The sequence below is a fragment of the Nicotiana tabacum genome, chromosome 12, assembly GCF_000715075.1.
Source record: "Nicotiana tabacum cultivar K326 chromosome 12, ASM71507v2, whole genome shotgun sequence".
NCBI classification, from domain to species: domain Eukaryota; kingdom Viridiplantae; phylum Streptophyta; class Magnoliopsida; order Solanales; family Solanaceae; genus Nicotiana; species Nicotiana tabacum.
In genome coordinates, this window is record NC_134091.1 from 80968316 (window position 1) to 80985790 (window position 17475).

Below are 17475 nucleotides of genomic sequence, written 5' to 3' on the forward strand. Positions count from 1 at the left end.
TCGCGAGTTTAGCAATGTATTTATTAAATTAAAAATTAACTAAAACTAATGAGTATGGTATGACATTATTGAATTAAATTATTGAATGTTAAACATCACGTTACGCAACCGATTCCATGAAGTTAAAGCACACCTACTAATTGCCTAGCGTCTAAATTAATTACAAAGCGCTTCTTTTTATTTATTACTTGTTCGACCGAAAAAATGATATTATTATTAAAAATAATTTCTAACTAATGCAAGACATTAAAGCCGGGTAAGCTTATATTAAAATTTTATGGTATTGGGCCACTTATTTTATTTAACAAAAGATAATTTATTGATTTTTAAAAAAATATCCATCTTCCTTTCTATAATCATTGGGCCTACAGATTTAAGCTTATTTGGCTCATGTTGCTTAAGAACCTCGATGACCAAGACAATACAAAATAACAAGTATTCTTCTAAGCCCAAATTGTTCTTTATTGATTTGCAATGAATTATAATGGAATAAAATACTTCTCTATTTATATGAGAAAAGCAATTTGGCCAAAAAGTAACAAACTGTAAAATCTTAATTAAAATAAAATTCAGTGGAAAAAAATTCTAGTGAAGGAAAAAAATACGCATATCTAACAATGCGTCGTTTGGTTGCCTCGTTAAAAACCTTGCAAGAAAAATCTAGTGGGACAAAACCTTATAAGAGAAAAAAAAGTACAACGTGTATTAACTACCCCTCTTGAGACAATCAATTCACATCTTTTGAGCATTCGCATTCCAAACTTGTGCACCATCTTCAAAAGATCGTTGGTAGAGATTTAATAAATAAATCAGTCATATTAATTTGAATGAGTATGTTACACCTTGAAATCATCATTCTTGATAGATATGTAATATCTTCATATAATGTCGTGGAATGGCCTTTTCAATATCTCCATAGAGGTAAAAATTCTTGTTATAACATTATAATACTTATAGTTATAGCAAGATACATATGTGCACAAATTGCACTTAGGATGTGATACTTCACGACCAAGAATTGTATATGCTTTAAGCGATTTAAATCCTTCCGGGATTGTCATATAAGTTAAGTCATATAAGCTATATAAATAGACTTTTAATGCATATCAAATTTTCATGCCATGCTAGACATATAAAATCGATAAAAGTGATTGCATACACCATTGACTTTATACTTTCAAGTGTTTGAACTAGAGGTCCAAAACTACATGTCTTTCATATGAAACCAATTCTACTTGAATTATTTTTCCAGACTTAAGATCATCATATATATTTAGCGTTATCATACATGTAGTCGACGAACATTTTATCTCGGTTCGAACCTCCTTTTTTCATAAAGACACAACATAGAGATCTCTTCATTCATATTTTCAGGTACTTGAACCTCTTCTAAGATATTATGAAATGTTATGTCATGTGATCTTCTAGATCACTTGCTTCCTTATTATGATCATTTTCTCATCTTTTTTATCAAGAATTTTATTTGAAATCGATTTGTCTATATGCTTTAAGCGTATCATAGACTTTGTCATTCTAAGACTTATTTTAATAGGAGCATTTGTAGTGAGAAGATATTTACTTTATTTGGGTCAGCAAATGCGGCTGGCATGCTTTGCTGTAAAGACCTGGTAGGTCGTTTTGAGTATTGTAGTCATGTTTCCTCATTTATTGCTTATTCTGTGTTCATCTGTGGTTACGTGACTTGTCGGGGTAGTTAGTTTGGTTCGGGGGATATTTCTGAATGAATTGGGACACTTAGTCCCAAGGTTTGATGATTCTGATAGTTTCGTATGGTGATTTTGGACTTAGGAGTATATTCGAATATGGATTTGGAGGTCTATAGGTTGTTTTGACTTAAATTGGCGAAAGTTGGAAAGTTGAAGGTTTGGAAGGTTGAGAAGTTTGACCGAGACTTTGTTGATACCGGGTATGAATTTTGGTTTCGGGAATTGGATTAGGTCCGTTGTGTTATTTATGACTTGTGTGCAAAATTTGAGGTCAATCGGAGTTGGTTTCATAGGTTGCGGCTTTGATTTTAGAAGTTGGAAATTCATTAGTTTCGTTAGGCTTGAATTAGGGTGCGATTCGTGTTTTTTATGTTGTTTGATGTGATTTGAGGTTTCGACTAAGTTCGTATTACGTTTTAGGATGTGTTGGTATGTTTGGATGGGGTCCCGGGGCTTTCGGGTGTGTTTCGGATGAAAATCGAATTGAGGTTTGGACTTGGAGAAAATCGGTTGGCTTCAATTCTAGTGTAACCGCACCAGCGAGGTTTTGGCCGTTGGTGCGGAGCCGCAGAAGCGGCCACGGGGTCGCATAAGCGGTCCTGAGTTGAGCTGGGAAGTTGCGCAAGTGCGAGGAATATTCCGCACATGCGAGCTCGCAGATGCGGGTAGCTGGTCGCAGAAGCAGAAGTTGGTCAGGTGAGATCTTAGTCGCAGATGCGGAAGTGAAGCCGCATTTGCGGAACTGTAGATGTGAGGTGTGTTCGCAGATGCGAAGCAGTGTCTGTAGAAGTGAAAGGTTAGGAGTCGTTGATGTATCGCAGAAGCGAGGTTTTGGCCGCACCTGCGGAACCGCAAATACGGTTAAGTTAGCAGCAAGTGCGGATTGACCAGCAGTGTTATATTTCAAAGGGTTTCAAGTTTTCTCTCATTTTTGGACTTGTAGAGCTCGGTAAGGGCGATTTGTGAGAGAGGTAAAATATAACATAAAAAAATGGTTATGAGAAAACTTGGCTTTTATAGTAAATAGTTATTATATATGGATGTTGTTATAGAAAGGCCTGACTGTACATGCCTTTATTTGCTACATGTTTCCATATATTCATGCCTTATTTATTGTTCGCCTTTACTTGTCCTATGCTCTAACATGTTATTAGATATATGTTTTTACTTAGCCCATGCCTTTATTTGTTTATTCGCCTTACTTGCTTTCTATTTCACTTTATTATGCTATATTGAATTGTCTTAAAGGATTTATAAGTTTTAGTTTCCTTCTTGCGTTACGTTAGGAGATACGCCATAGTTGGTAGTAATATTATATTATATATGTGGATCGGGTTGCACGCCGCAATATGTAACGATCCGACCGATCGTTTTGAGCAATTGTACTTCGCTCAGTGGTTTGAGGGTATGAGTAGCTCTGTATGATGTATTACGACTTATGTGTATCGTCGGTTTCGGTTTTCAGGTATTTCAGAATTAGTTTGGAAGAATGAATTTCATGTTTGAAGCTTTAAGTTAGAAGAGTTTACCAAGTTTGACTTTTGTATATTTGACCCCGGGTCGGAGCTTTGATGGTTCCGTTAGGTTCGAATGATAATTTTGGACTTGGGCGTATGCCCGAAATTTCATTTGGATATTTCTAGAAGGTTTCGGTGCTAATTGACGAAAGTTGGAAATTTGAAGGTTTGAAAAGTTCATAAGTATGACCGAGAGTTGACTTTGAGGATATCGGATTCGGATTGTGATTTCGGGAATTGAAATAGCTTTGTTATGTTATTTGGTACTTGTGTGCAAAATTTGAGTTCATTCTGAGTTGATTTGATATGTTTCGGCACGAGTTTTGGAAGTTGAAGTTCAAAAGTTCATTAAGTTCGATTTGAGGTGTGATTCGTGGTTTTGATGTTGTTATACATGATTTGAGGCCTCGAGTAGGTTCTTGTTATGTTATGGGACTTGTTGGAATATTCGGACGGGGTCCCGAGTGTCACGACCCAAACTGATGGGCCATGACGAGTGCCCGAGTCATGCCTGTCGAACACCCTTAAGCATGCGTCTAAGATATAAACATGAACAACATCTACTGAATTACGAGAATAACATGCGTGAGGGAACCCTGTCCAAAAGACATATATACATATACGTGCGGAATACGTAAGGCGAGCTGACAAGGCTGCTATAGACAACTATATCCAACTATACATACTGTCTACAGACCTCTATTAGAATATTGTAATAACCCGGCCGGTCGTTTTGAGTATTATAACCCTATTTTCCCATTTACTGCTCAATTTATGCTTTACATTTGTTATGTGACTTGCCGGGGGTAATTGGTTCGGGTCCAGTGAGGTTTTTGAATGACTTGGAACACCTAGTTCCAAGGTTTCAAAATTTAGTTGAAAAGGTTGACCAGATGTTGACGTATGTGTAGTGACCCGGAGAATTTTTGCTAAGGAAATTAAGGTTTTGTAGTGTCGAGGCCGCGGCTCAGACTTTTTGGGTTGAACAATGTACCGAGAAGTAAAGAAAATTTTTTGGCGAAAAAACACGTTTTTGCGGTCCATTATGCGACCGCATAATCACTCTGCAGGTCGCATAATGGCCGCAGAAGTGAGGCAGAAGAGGGCCAGTTTGGATGAAATCTGCGGTCGACTATGCGACCGTATAACTGTTCTGCAGTCATTATGCGACCGCATAACAGGTATGCGGCCCGCATAGTGACCGCATACACAGATAGATGTTTGCCAGTATTGGACACCGATATACGGTCCGCATAACCATTATGCGGTCGCATATGCGACCGCAAAACCTGTTCCGAAGCTTTATTTTTCTGATTTTATAAACTCGACCCCATTCTTATAAAACACTACTGGGGGTCATTTTGAAGGGTTTCATCTAATATTTTAGAGAGAGGTGAGAGCATTTTAGAGAGAGAAAGTGAAGACTTAGTCATTCATCTATCAATTCTTGTTCAAGATTTGAAGATTTCACAAGGATCTTGCTTCGTCTTCAAAGAGGTAAGAATTTCTTTCCTCAATTCTTCAATTTCGGGTTTGGAGTAAAAATGGATGATTAATAGTATGATTCTTGGGTGTAAGAGTATTATGTATACATACCAATAAGGTTGTAAAAAGATTGTTAAGTTCAAATGGGTAAGGATTGGGTTGAAAATGGTAGAAATCTTCATAGACTTTAATTGAAGATTTGAGGGTCGAGTTGGTATCGAATTTTGGTGAAATTTCTATGGTTAGACTCGTGGTTGGATGGGCGTTCATATTCTGTAACTTTTGTCGGGTTCCGATACGTGCGCCCCACGGGCGATTTTTGAGTTAATTTCGGATTTTATTGGAAATTAGTATTTCCTTATGGAATTAATTACAATAATTTGTATTGACTGAATCGAATTAATTATGGCTAGAGACGAGGCTTTCAGAGACCAATTCTCGTGGCAAGGGCATAGCGGAATAAAGAATTACACAGGTTGAGGTAAGTAACAGTTTTAAATCTGGTCCTGGGGTATGAAACCCCAGATTTTTGTATCATGTGATTACTTTGGAGGTGACGCACATGCTAGGTGACGGGCGTGTGGGCGTGCACCGAGGAGATTGTGACTTGGTCCGTCCCGTGAGACTGTAAAGTTGAATAACTTGTTGTTAACTATATGCTCTCTATGTGTTGTGGAAATTTGTCTGTAAGGCATGTTAGAAACCATGTTTAGGCTATATGTTGGTACTGTTGGGACCCACAGAGGTCGTGTTCATGTTGAATTATCTGCCAAATTGTTATTTGGTACTCAGTTACAGTTTACTTATTTATTTTATCTCAGTTTCTATTGTTTATTATTGATGCATCATATCATTGTTGTTTGAGCTGATTTCATGATTATTGAGAGCCCGAGAGACTGGAGAGATTTATGACTGAGTGAGGCCGAGGGCCTGATTGTAAGATATTGATACTATAGCACGTGAATTGGTCGTGCGGAACCATATATTGATACTATAGCACGTGAGCTGGTCGTGCGGATCCAGATATTGATACTATGGCACGTGAGTTGGCCGTGCAGATTATAGCGCTTGGGCTGTAGGAGCCCTCCGGAGTCTGTACAACCCCAGTGAGTGCGGGTACCCATTGAGTGTGAGTGATGAGGGTTGGGAGCCCAACGAGTGATGAGGGTTGGGAGCCCAGTGAGTGATTGTTGTCCTGAGAGGTTGTACTTTATTTCCATTTGTTGTTGCACCTAGTTGCTATCTGTTATTGTTGTGAAATCTCTGAAAGATTTTATATACGGATTACATGAACATGAACTGTATAAAAATTGATTTGACATTAAATTGCCAGATTTGAAAGCATGTCTATTCTTTGCTAGAACTACTGAATATGAACTGAAGCTGTGTAGCTCGTCACTATCTTCAGTTCTTTATTTATTATTGTTACTTACTGAGTTGGTTATACTCATACTACACCCTGCACTTCGTGTGCAGATTCAGGTGTTCCCGGTCATAGCAGGTGTTGATTCTCTCGCACAGTTGTTTTTTTTGGAGATTCAGAGGTAGCTGCCGTATTTCGCAGACCTTGTCTCTTCTTCCCTATCTCCTTGTTTATTGTATTTGGTCTCATACTATTATAGACCGTATTTTCCAGACTTGTATTCAGATTAAGTGCTCATGTACTCAGTGACACCAGGTTTTGGGAGTGGTTGTATCAGTAATTATAAGACTTGTGAATTTTATTGAAATATCATATTTTCAAACTTAAGAGAAATTGTGGTTTATTGAGATTTTCGGCTTGCCTAGTATTGAGATAGGCGCCATCACGACGGGTGAGATTTTGGGTCATGACAAATATACAACTGTACAAGGACGGGACTGGGCCCCGTCATACCCATATATGTGTACAAATATATCGTACCAAAATCAAAAGCAGCTCCGGATCAAATGGAGCACACCAACTCTCGATGTTCAAGGATTCTAAGAAGGGGGATCGTCAGCTTGTCTACCTGCACCTGTGGGCATGAAACGCAGGCCCCGGGAAATGGGGCATCAGTACGAATAATGTACTGAGTATGTAATATATGAAAATCAGTACATATAAGACATAAATGAAACATGGAATAAAGAATTTTGCCTGTAAGTCTAAATAACTTTGTAAATCCTGAAACATTTATAATGTCATGCACACACGTATAAATGTCGTGTCATGCATAGGTATAGGTGTACATAACATCATCAAGCCTCTGAGGGTATCCCATCATATCATCTCGGCCACTATGGGCAAAATCATCAACATATACCAGCTGATCAGGTGGTGGTGCGTATATAATGCCGTAACCTTTTCCCATATCCCATATACATATAATATACGCGTATATAATGACATCTGGTCATGGGTCAATGTGCATGTATAAATGGATGAAATGCATAAAAATAATATGTTAATAAGATCAATATACCTTTTCGGATAAACTTTATCAACTACATATTTGTCTGAGATCCATGAACAGAAGATATAATAATATGTCACATGGGGAATCAAGAACATAGACACCCCTAAATACTTCTATGAATAGAGTCATTTATGAAAGTTGTGCATTTGCTCATTTCATTTGGATCATTCCAAAAAGAAAGAAGGGATAGCCTTAACATACCTGAATCGATTCTTTTGACAATCCTTCTAACACACGCCAATCGCGACGAAACACGTAACAGCGAGATCGAAATAGGGAATAATCCGTATGATATTCTTGAGAAAGATTGCACCGTATTCCCTTAGAATCGCAAATCCCACGTTGCTATAGTATTAAATGGTCTTCGTATGAAATGTTTGAAACAACTATGTTGCTATTGCAATGCATTATCCTTGCTGAAGCTTTCCTTTTTTTGTTTTTGGCAAATATATCACCATGCATGCTGCCTAGTAGTTTTTATATTAATAATAAATAGAAGAACCACAAAGGAAGAGTACAAGTAAGGAGAACAAAAGCTACAATAGTCTTGCTGCTATGCCTTTGCTATATAATCATCCATCTGCGCCTCCAATACCCTTACGCAACCTCAATAGGTTGCTGGCGTAGTCTTATGAGGGTGAATGATCTCATAGCCGTATGAATATTTTCCAAAGGCGTAGGATATGGGCAAGCACATACTGTGCTAAAGCTTACCTTACAATTCATACTAAGGCGTTAATAACCTCAGGTACTCAATAGAATGTAAAAAATATAAAAAAGAATGAACTAAGTACTGTATGATCATCATAGAGTTTATAACACACTCTATGATGATATTACATATGATTATGTTATAAAATGGTAAAATAAAATGCAGTAGAATTTAGTGTCTTGTCCCACTTTCGTAAAACTTATGAATGCTTCAATTTGTTGTTCTTTGTCTTCGTCTTCAAATATCTTCAAAATGTATTCCAAAAACATCATTTTTTCTTAGATCGATTGGACTTGTTGGATCTTGTTGATATGCTTGGCGCTGACACCTTTTGCTTTGCAATCCTTATTGGCGGTTTCCTAATGGCAGGCCCTTGAGTCACCTTACCATCCCAACTATGTTGTCTTTCGTGTGATATCTTTGTGGTTTTTGTGGAACTGCTTCTCAAGTGTCTAGGAGAAAGATCTCCTTCCCTCGCTACATTGGCAAATGTGCTATCCAGAAGTTCTTCCTCCTCTCCTTCTTCAAAGAAAATTTAGGCATTATTCGCTCTAAAAGTTTCTGTTGTATTGAATCCGGATACAAGTATCTGTTGGTCGTTCCTAAGATTACCCAGATTTCTCAAGCTTTCCATGTCATGTGAAACAAGAACGTGTAGGATATTTGTTGGTGTCAAATTGTATGTTGAAGATATCGAATTGTTAACTCCATTTTCTGCTGTCTGGTGCGTCGAAGAAATTTCGATCGCATTTGAAGTTGATGTATTATTGCCCAGTTGTTGCTGTCCAGAAGGTACAAATACAGCAGTGTTTGGGCTCAAACCTCTCTTTGTTGGAAAACCATACTTTGAAGTAGGCGCCTGTGCGGTTATAACCTTTGTTGCCTCTTCTTTTGAAGGAGTAGTTGCTGAAAATTGGACTGCCTCTTCTTCAGTAGCAGCATGAAGCATGTCTGCATAATCTTTGTCTTCCTCTTCTACTTGATCTGCCCAAGTTTTCCGATTAACAATCAATGCACTCGTCGCTCCATATTGCTCTTTGGTGCCTCTTAACTCATTTGCCGATGCTTCTGAGAGAGATCATTCCTTTGTTTGCCTGTTGATTGTTTGCCATTGACAGTATCTGCTATCCAGACTCGTCTGCATATTCACCAAATGAGCCCATTGTTTGGGAGGGTACCTCAAAGACTGAAGTATTCAGTGTGACTAGAAGTTCTTTAATCATTATAATTGTGTTCTGCAGCATAGCTGCCTGGGCAGCTTGTACCATTTTAGCTAGCTCCGGATTTGAAATTTGTATTGTTGGTGTTGCTGTAGCAGGTGATTGAGTTATGTCAGTAGTGTGATCGTTAACAGTTACGATCTCAAGTCGAGCACTTATGTCCTTTGTATTTTCCTGCTTCTTTTCACTTTGTGGATATCCATTGCTTTCTGTTATAGGTCGTGTCGCATCATCCAACTGTTTCTTCTCAATTTCAGACTCCATCACAGCATCCTCATCCTCACATGACAAAGCATCAAAATAGTTTGAAACTCGAATGACTGTTGATGGTATAATCTGCATTTGAAAGACTGGTGGTTGCTTCTTGTTGGGTGATCTAGTCACCCCTGTCCAGTTGTTAGTCATTGTATCTGATTTTCTTGGTGAAGTTGATGAATGGGTTGGTGTTTCAAGAACGTGCCCAGTACCCTTTGCAGTTGAATGAACGGCAGTAGGAGTATTTTTGGCCACATATGTTTTCAATGAACCAGTATGTTTCAAAACTCCATTTGCTGCATGTTCCATTCAAGCGGAGGGAGTACTTGTTTAGCCTTTACCTTCCCCACGCTAGGACCTTTGAATGCTGCGTAATTTGATGCCTCAATACCCAAAGTGACATTGGGTTTTATTTTCTCACTGTTTACACGGCACTAGTTGTTTGCAATGCAACAGTTGTTTCCAGATTTGAAAGCACAACCTTGTTGAGTACTTCCTTTGGATTTGTTGAAGCTGCACACTCCAATTCCATAACATCTACACGATCACCTGATGTATCTGCTGTAAAACGAGCATGAAATCCAGCCTGCACAGTTGAAACATGGAATGGCAAAGCTGATTGAATATGTCCATGTGCATTGAAGTGTGCATCTATTTCTGAACGTGCTACGCTGGTTTTTCCTGATTTAAGAATTCCATGTGCAGGTATTTGCTCCTTTCCCCCAGTTGGTACTTGCACTTCAGCATGATTACCACCCTTGTTCCCATCACCGTTATGTTGTAACGTTGATTCCACATCTATAATATTAGCTTGAAAACAGTTGACACTAGGATCAGTAGCAGGCACCTTTCCCCCCCTCAGAAAACAGAGTACCCTGTTTCGGTGCTGTAGATATAGAACTTGCATTTTTAGCAGTTGGTTGATCAAGAAACTTTGCTGGGTCATTAGGAATTTGAATATAAGATGCCCCAGCGACTTGTTTAACCACAACATGCTTGCTTGGAGTGACAGGTCGATCAACATCTGTGGTTAAAGCAGAAGCAGTAGCTGTAAACATCCTTGCAAAAATAGTGGTAACATGGATGTCCTTCAACCTCTTATCAGCTCCGATTTAATTTTTCTTGACCTGCTAAACAATTACACCCTCATAATTTCACCCAGCCTCATATAGACCTTGAGCAACTTCCAATCTACTGTGCAATTGTTTTTCTCCAGATTTTTGGGTCTGCATATCCAAATCCGCGACATCTGTTGCATCTTTGTATTGTACCAAACTTCCATAATGTACATGACTCTCATAAGGCACGTTTAAGACATGAGGATCCACTGTTGTGACTGCCTTATTTCCAGTAGAATGAACTTGAGCTCTAGCTAAGTTTTCACATTTTGTCAGACCTCTCCTTTCGTTCAGCAGTTGCCTCAAATCACCATTATATTTATCTCCAACACCTTCATCAACCTGATCCTTCTCATCAGTTTTGGCAACAAGCTGTCGACATGAACTCTCATCGTGGCCTTGGTGCTTACAATGAGAACAATATAACGACAAATTATCATACACCACCTCCTGCAATACATCAATAATTTTTTCAGTCATTTTGTCGATACTTTGAATTTTAATTTTGTTCGGAAGCTTGCCCAACAAGTCCATAATCACCCTAACTCTAGTCGTACTAGGTCTCGGCCTTATCTGCGTCACCTTATACACTGCAATTGGTCTCCCAATAGTAAAGGCTATGGACAGTAACGATCGAAGAACAAATGAATCTGGTGATAGGCTTGGTAAGGAAATCCAAACGACATCCATTGAAGTTTCCTCATTAGGATTGAAACCAATAGTCCATGGAAAAATCCTAACTTTGTGTTCCTTTCCATTGTATGAGAAATAATTCACACTACGTGCTAGTACAATGACAAAATCTTCATATTGATCGAGACGCAAAAGAAGTTATCTTTGTGCAAGTAGACCGAGTAAGTTGTTACCTTTCACGAGAAAAAGTTTTGGCAGCAACGATCTCAAGAATTCTAGATTTGGTGCGCCATTAGATAGCTTGATAACAATAGCTTGATGTAGCCCTTCTTCCTTAGCAAATTCTTCCGTTTCTTCCATTGTAAACTGAAGAGTTGGGATGCCATGAACAACTTCAGTTTTCTTGAGAATTGTCTTCGTTAAATTTATTGCGTCTTGTGTTTGATTCAAACGACCAGCATATGATTCTGGTTTGGTAGTGTTTTGTGTATCGTTATGAGCATGTAACCCAAAAACGATCTGGGAAATTTCAGAACTGTGCAGATCACTATTTTCTACAGTGAACGCGATGCCATTTTTGAGATTTGGAGCAGCTCGTTTTGAATCTTGCACTATTTTTTGTCGGAGAGATAGCTCTTGATGTGGAGAACAAACCCCCATGGCTTCAAATCGCAAAATCTGAACCAGAATCGTGCTGGAAAATTCCAGCAGTTCCATTGCGATTTTGAGCTACAGTAATCGCTACACCAAAATGTAGATCTAAAGCATCTGGGTTTGAATTTGAGGGAGCGCCCAGCTGGGGTGTGTACGCCTTTGGATTGTGCATCTTTTGGGACTGGTCCGGTGGCTTTTCACCATCGGACAACGGCACAACGGCCATTACTGCGTTGTCCTGTTACTATTCATCTCAAATCGCATGAGAGAGAAGAGAGCCTTTGGAAATCGGTGGTAGATGAGAGTAATTTATTTTGGGTGAATTAGCTAACCTTTAGGTGTGGGCCCCACTAGGATAACTAAGACACCAATCTTTCTTCATGTGACACCTTATAACATGGACTTTAAGAGTCATAAGTTGGCTGCCATGTTAAGGCTTATCCAAAGCCTTAATTAACCACCCACTAATTCTTAATTAACTTGTTAATTCCCCTATTAACCAATAATTAACCAATTATTCACATAATTAAGAATTATCTCAAATTACTTAAAATACTACTTACTTTTAACACACTTTATATACCCTATTATCATGGTCATGTGGTACCTTGTATGGCACTAGTCCATAAATACCGGGTATTATAGCTCAGACCATTTTTAATCCCAAATCGACAACCTTCAACGAAACTCATTTTCTTTGATTCGTTTACCTTTAACCTTCACGACACTTACTTATCCCCTATTATAAATAACATAAATGCTTATAACCTCAAAAATAATCTCATCCCCGAGTCTATGTCGATTAACTTACGATGAAGCTTTAACATACAAAAATGCGAGATGTAACACCGAGGCGCTCGGGCGTGTTTCAGATTGATTTCGGACAATTTTTTTTCATGTTTCCACTGCTGGTTGCTGTTGGTTTCTGTTGTCTCGAGTGTCATTCGCGATCGCGAACATGGGGATGCGATCGCGTAGAGGATATATGGAGTCGGGCACTTTCTTCATCGTGGTCGCGATTTGATTGCTGCATTCGTGTAGAGTTGGGACTGGTCTTCATCGCGTTCGCATCTACTTCTACGCGTTCGCGTAGTGTTTGGGGCTTAGCTAGGTAGAGTAGTGATTATCTCTTCGCGTTCACGATGTTGCTTCCGCAAACGCGTAGTTCTGTCAGCCTTATGTATCGCGATCGCGAGTCTGTTGCTGCGATCACGTAGTGCATTTTTAGGAGCAGTGCATTTTCTTCTTCGTGATTCATTGATTCGCCTAGTGATTATAAGTACTCTATTTTAAGGGGTTTCGGCCATTTTTGCATATTTGGAGCTATGGAACTCGGATTGAGATGATTTTTGAAGCAATTTTCACCATATGGATTTGGGTAAGTGTTCTCTACTCGGTTTTGATTTTATTTCATAAATCTATCTTCATTTTTGGCATTTGATTGAGGATTTCAAGAGAGAAATTGGGGTTTTTTTGTCTAAAGTTTCATAGAGTGAATTTTTGAGTTTTGAACGTCGATTCGGAGTCGGATTTGAGTGAAACTAGATTGGACTCGTAATCGAATGAGTTGTCGGATTTTATGAGTTTTGTCGGGTTTCGAGGTGCGGTCCCAGGTTTGACTTTTTTGTTGACTTTGGGCTTTTGATTAAAGATTCGACCTTTATCATTTGGAATTGTTTCCTTAGGCATTATTTGATGTATTTGAGTTACTGTTGGCTAGTTTTAAGCCGTTCGGAGGTCCAGCCGAGCGATATGGCATTTTTGGAGTATCGTTTGGCTTGCTCGGTATATTGGATTTGGCTTGTTCGAGGTAAGTAACACTTCTAAACTTGGTGATGAGGGTATGAACCCCTGAATAAACGTGATATGTGTTTGGTGTTGAGGTGACGTACATGCTAGGTGACGGGCGTGTGGGCGTGCACCATGTGAATTATGACTCGGTTGTTTCTGTGGTACGTTGTAGTTACCTAATCTTGTTTTTATCCATGAGATCTCTACGCGCTAGAGTAATTGAGCTGTGATCCATGTTAGAAATCATGTTTAGGCTATATGCTTATTCTGTTGGGACCCATTGAGGTCATATCTGATGTTGAGTTATTTGCTCAAATTGTAGTTACATACTCAGTCACACTCATTTATTTGCATATCATATCTCAGTCTCTGTTGCCATTTATTGATATATCATATCATCATTTTGGACTATTTTCATGACATTGTGAGCCCGAGAGACTGGAGAGATTGATGACTGAGTTGAGTCCTGAGAGCCGGATTGTGAGTGATATTGATGGAATCGGGCTGCACGTCGCACCAGGTATTATTGATTCATGACATTATTGTCTTATTATATCGCTTGGGCTGGATCTGCCCCTCCGGAGTCTGCACACCCACAGTGAGCACGGTTGCTGTTGATTCACGATAGGATCGGACTGTGAGCCGCAGCAGAATTTATTAGCGTTTGGGCTGGATCTGCCCTATACAGTGCTGAGTGACTGAGTGTGCTGAGTGATTGAGCGTGATGAGTGGGAGTGTGAAACTGTGATATTGAGTACTTTGAGAGTGTGAGTACATGAGTTCATCACTGTGACGCATTGCATCTGACATGCATACTTGACATGCAGGCATAGAGATGCATTTTCTCATGTTACACGGTTTGTGACATTTATGACTTCACATGCACATTGACATGTATGCATAGAGATCTACTTTTCTCATGCTATCTGAAATTGAATCATCTTATCTATTGTTGAAAGTTTTTTGGGAAAAATCAAAGGTTTCTGACTTACTCATATTTTGGTGATTTCAGTGAAGGATTTGGGTTTTACTGTTATACCTGAAAAATATGACTATTTTTCGTAACAGTGAATGAGTTGAGCATTATATCTTTGAGCTATTCTTTTTTTAGTTTTATTATATTGTTATGAACTATTGTTGGCTATTGGTGTTGGACTCCAACCTTTGTCCCAGCTCGTCAGTACTTTCAACCTATGGTTAGGTTTGTTACTTATTGAGTACACGTGGTCGGTTGTACTTATACTGCACTTTTGCACCTTACGTGCAGATTTTTGATGTTGATATTGATGTGTATGGCGGGAGCTGGCATGGAAGATGTACCTGCATTTTGGTTATTGCTGCTTTTTGTTCTTGGTAGATTTAGAATTATTAATCTGTTCATGTATACTTCAAACAGACGATGTATTTATTTCATACTAGCTTTGTAAACTCTAAATCTTAGAAGCTCATGACTTGTACTACCAGTCCTTGTGAATTCTTTATAAAAAAAGTACAGTTGTATTATCATTACTTCTCTTAATGAATCTCATTGGAATTGGTTTATTGTTAATTGGCTTAACTAGCAGGTTGGGGTTAGGTGCCATCACGACTAGTTGGATTTTGGGTCTTGACACAATAGTATATTATATATGTGGATCGGGTTGCACGCCACAATAGTATATTATATATGTTGATCGGGTTACACGCCGCTACAATGTGTGTGTGTGTGTATGTGTGTATATATATATATATATATATATATATGTGTGTGTGTGTGTGTGTGTGTGTGTGTGTGTGTGTGTGTGTGGGGGATCAGATTGCACACTGCAACGGTATTGGTATTATATGCGTGGATCGGGTTGGTGCCACAACGGAGAGGTTGTATTGTGGTAAGTGACTTTTGATCACTTTTGTCCATAAATATTAAATACCTATTGATTTATACACCTAGATTATGTGTGTTTGAGATGAAATTTGGGGAATTTTGGTTTATGTATTGGAGAGTAAGATTTGGGGATTTGAGGGTTGATTTGTGGTTAGAATTGGATAATTTTGGTATATCTGGACTCGTAATTGAATGGGTGTTCGGATTTTATAATTTGTTGGGTTATAAGGTGCGGGCCCGAGGATGACTTTTTGGGTTAACTTTTTGAAATTGGTTAAAGATCTTAGCTTTATCGTATGGAATCGATTCCTATAGCTTATATTGATTATATTAAGTTGTTTGTGACTAGATTCGAGTCGTTCGGAGGCTGATTCGCGAAGCAAGGGTTTGTTAGAGCATTGAGTTGTGCACTTTGAGGTAAGTAACACTTCTAAACTTGGAACTGAGATATGAATCCCTGGAAAACGTGTTATATGATTTGTGTTAGGGTGACGCAAATGTTAGGTGACGGGCGTGTACAGTGGTAATCATTATTCGGTTATTTCTTTTGGACTGTGTTGTTATCAAGTCTTATTCTATCCGTGAAATCATTCATGTTAGAAAACATGTTTAGGCTATGTGCTTATTCTGTTGAGGCCTAGTGAGGTTATTTCTGCCGTATTGAATTATCTACTTTAACTGTAATTATGTACTCAGTCATGATCCTTCATTTGTATATCATATCTCAGTCTCCGTTATCATTTACTGTTATATTACATGTTCTTATTGTTTGGGCTAAGTAGTATGAGATTGTGAGCCTTTGAGACTTGAGAGATTGATGACTGAGTTGGGCCTGAGAGCCGCGTTGAGAGTGTTATTGTGGATCGGGATGTACGTCACAGCATGCCTTATATGCTTTATATTAGCGCTTGAGCAGGATCTGCTGCTCCGGATTCTGACATACCAATAGTGAGCGCAGGCACAATGATTTATATATACGTGCTTTGGTGAGGGGCATTGATGCCAGGCACCCGTACAATACTGAGTGATTATGTATGATGAGTGGGAATATGAGATAGACAGATTGAGCACTCTAAGAGTGTGAGTACCTGGAAATATCATTGTGATACCGAACTTTGACATGCATATTTGACATGTAGGCATAGAGATGTACCATTCCTCATGCTAGCTATACTTGACATGTTCTTATCCGTATTGGCCTTTAATTGTGAACTTGAAAGCATGCCTAAATTTCTGTACCCTGAACGAGATATGGAAGTTTCTCTGAGTTATTACTATCATTCTCATTACTATATCTGTATTGTCAATATATTGGTTCTGACTATATCCTTCTAAGCCCGCCACTGCTTTTAACCCAAGGTTAGTTTTGTTACTTATTGAGTATATTGGGTCGGTTGTACTCATACTACACTCTGTATTTCGTGTGCAGATTCAGGTACATCTGAACGCGATGACTACTAGATCGTAGCCAGTACTTGCTTGGAGACTTCAAGGTAGCTGCTATGACGTCCGTAGATCTTGACTCTCCTTCCTTTCATGCTTTTTTGTACTGTTTTATTAGTTAGACAGTTGTACTAAAGTTTGTTTTATGTTGAGATATTATAGTGCTCATGTACTCGATGACACCAGGTTTTGAGATGGTTGTAGTAGAGATGCATTCTTTTCATCAGATATTTCTGAGATTTTTCGCTGTTGAGCTTATTAAATCATGTTTTAGTTCAAATGCTTAGTTGTTATGTGATTGTTGGCTTGAGTAGTAAATCTGTTAGGCGTCATCACGATAGGTTGGGATTTTGGGTCGTGACATTTGCAATATATTGCAGATGAATTATCTTTTTATAAACTTAAACTTCATATTATCTTATTCGATGATCTAGATGTACAAATGATAATTCATTTTATGTAACCTTTTCTTAATTGTTTATTTTGTCTCCCCCTCATGTTAGAAAAACTAACTTGCTTCCTCAACTTTGAAAACTCACTTTTGTGCGTTATGGTGTTAATCAAAATATACACCGCACATCAATAATAATAATAAGATTTAATTATTTGGTTTCTGAT